We start from the raw sequence: 2977 nt of genomic DNA on the forward strand, positions 1-2977 counted from the left end.
GATCAAGGCAGCTACCTCAGGTCACAGAAGTGGAACACAGAATTAATGTATGTGGATAAGAAATGTAAAATAAAACAGACCTAAGTTTTACTTTGATTATTGTGACAGTAAAAATTTAGTTTGGGAAGAACATACAATAATAATGTAGATAAAATCTTCCATATTTAAAGAAAGTGATTTTATACTAAATTCTAACACTACATTGCCAAATAATTTTTAAATTAAAGACATTTCAGTAGATCTTTTTCTAAATAAGTACTCTGGAAAGATACCAGATTGATAAAGCGAGCAGTGATTAGCTGTGGAATATTACTTACCTGAATAACGTACAGCACTGTTTGTTGTAATGGTGAACCAACTCATCGATTAGTTGACGCTAGTTGAATGAATGCAAAATGTGACTGAAAATAAGAGTGTCGTCCCTTTAAATTCTAGTGGTTAAGCTTGGTAGGTGTTTTAAGTTACAGCTTGCAAGGATCCTGATTAATCTGGTGACAGATTCTTATCAGACATCTATTTACAGTGTCTCCATTACCTCAGGATCCAAAAACAAACCATGTCCAGAACATGCTTCCCCACTCCCCATGCTGCAAAGCTTTTCTGAATGACTACAATAATTACAACTATTTATTTTCAGAAGCTAATAAATAGTACTGAGTGCTTTGTAATGTCTTTGATGCAGACCTGACAGCCCTAACGCTTCAGTCAGTGAGCTGCAGCTCTGAGACTCTGAAACGGCAGCAGGCAGGAGGATGGCTGTTCTGCAGCCTGCCTGATGCGTAAGAATGGTATATTAGCTATAAGCTACATCGCATTTGCTGTCCCTGCACCAGCCAGCTCCACTGTGTGCTGGAGGTCACCGGGATGCATCGGACTTGTTGTACTTGTGCGGATAAGCAGTGCATGGACAGGAGAGCTGTCACAACCCATGACAATAACCTGAGATATTTGTAGGTCTGTCAGTGCAGCCTGTGACTTGTGAAGAGCTGTTTTGCCACTGAATAGGAGAGTTCTGGAGGGTGAAAATGTTAGGTAGATTTGTGACCCCTCTTCGCACGTACTTTTGAGGTTGGTTACCAGAACTATGTGTAAACTGAAGAACCTGGGAATGTATGACAGCTTCCGGGCTTGGGTGTGTGTCCTGGCCAGGTCATCACTCCTTGTCAGGAAAAAAATCCATGCATGGCCCAGGGCCTCTTCCACTTTCTTCCTCAGATATACAGACACATATGTTTGTGGGATTTATGGCTGAATCTATGACAAGTCTCTAGTCTGGGCAACCGTATGATCAGAACAAGGAGGAGAGTTGCGAAGAGCATTGGCAAATTGTCAGTATTGGCAAAAATGCAGGACATCTGTTGTCCCAGCCAAATGCTCAAACAAGAAACACTACCTAAACCACTGAGTGTTGCAGGGAGGAAGCTTGCTTACCTATGAAATCAGCATAATTTATTCTGCGGTGGGTCCCATGTAATGATGAGCTCTGCTTCCCAGACACGATGCTGCTCTTGGGCCACAGAGGATCTTTCTGTTCAAGACCGTGGTGAAATCAGCTGACAGTGAGGAGAGAGCTGATAATTATGTCAGTACTAAATGCAGGTGGGGGTCTGGGATAGTTTTAGTCAAGCTTTCCTTCTTCTTAGTCTTGGAGTTTGCTTAGGGTTGGAGCTAGTTTTTGCTTGGCCAGTGGCCATTTTATTTTGTGCTTTCTGGATCTTCCTCTCTGTTACCAAGTGCAGGTGTATGAAACTGCAGGGTGAAGGCCAGGATAGGTGCACTGATCTGCTAGCAAGCACTCTTCACCTGTATTCGTAAGCCACCACCTGCCCCACCGAACTGCATCTGTCCTCACATCAGACTCTCCTCCCTGTTTTTTTATTCACACTGATGTGCCTGCAGGGATTGTGCTGCTTGACAGAGGTCAAAGAAGCACCTTGCGTTCTCTCCCAGTGTCCCCATGTCCTCCCAGAGACGTCCCTCACAAGTAATGCTGCCCAGTCGCTTTGGCGATGTGGATGTATTAGTGGGGTTAGAGATCTACAACTTCTGAACAAAACTAATGTTAATTAATTAGGAGAAATATGTTCAGAGTGTGCCTGTGACTACAGCCTCAGCTGCTGGTATGGACACTCTCTGGCAAAATGCTAAAAAAGATTGCTATGCAAAGGTCCTTTTGAAGTTACTGCTGTTACTGTGATTCAAATCTTTCTGCTTTGCAAAAATATTTTCTTTAATCCCTTCTTTTAGAAGAAAGAACCTAGACGTGTGTGTTCATAATGGTAGTGAATTTTTTCTGAGCTCTCCCTCATTCTGCCTTTCTATTTACAGTAGTATTCAGGGACGTTTTGAGTTGTTCACAGATGGGGCTTAGAGGCAGGAAATGCTCGGTAGAAGACTTTCTACAGTGGGATCTCATGAAACATGGGAGAGTCTTCTTCAGCTTTTTCCAGAGAGATGCTGGCAAGCCTACCATCCTCCTCCATTAGAGAGTGAGAAGCATGGAGATTTCAGGAGGAAGAACTATGCCCTATGTTGGTAAATAGTTGTAAACTGAAAACATGGTGGAACTGGGATAAATAACTATGGAACAAGTCCTTTTGGGCTGTATTCAGAAAGACAATATAAGTACACATATCTCTCTCTGTTTAGGTTTAGTGTACATGATTTGATTGAGAACCTGTACATGGGTATTTATAATGTTTTTAACTGGGAAATCAAAGAATTGGTTTTGCCCAGGTAATTGAACCAGGAGCCACAGCTATTTCACAACGCATCTTGCCTTAGTTGCCCACCCTTATAATTATTAGGCAATTCAGACTGCTTTTGCTGAGGTACCACCTTGGTTTATCCTCCCACCAGCTTTGATAAGTATCCTTAAACCTGTAAAAACTGAGTGGTCCTCAGCCATCCCTGCAGCATGGGCAACCATACTAATTGATGTACAGACAATAATGTCATTCTTTGCTCTTCATGATGA

The 2977-nt window shown here is 42.4% G+C and overlaps 1 protein-coding gene across 1 annotated transcript in view; it reads left to right on the plus strand.

The window, feature by feature from the left end:
• Positions 1 to 2977, plus strand: part of SLC9A2 (solute carrier family 9, subfamily A (NHE2, cation proton antiporter 2), member 2) — a 27068-nt gene that overhangs the window by 9139 nt on the left and 14952 nt on the right. The gene's annotated exons all lie outside the window — the stretch shown is intronic.

Source organism: Buceros rhinoceros, unplaced genomic scaffold, assembly GCF_000710305.1.
Source record: "Buceros rhinoceros silvestris isolate BGI_N320 unplaced genomic scaffold, ASM71030v1 scaffold185, whole genome shotgun sequence".
Classification (NCBI taxonomy): domain Eukaryota; kingdom Metazoa; phylum Chordata; class Aves; order Bucerotiformes; family Bucerotidae; genus Buceros; species Buceros rhinoceros.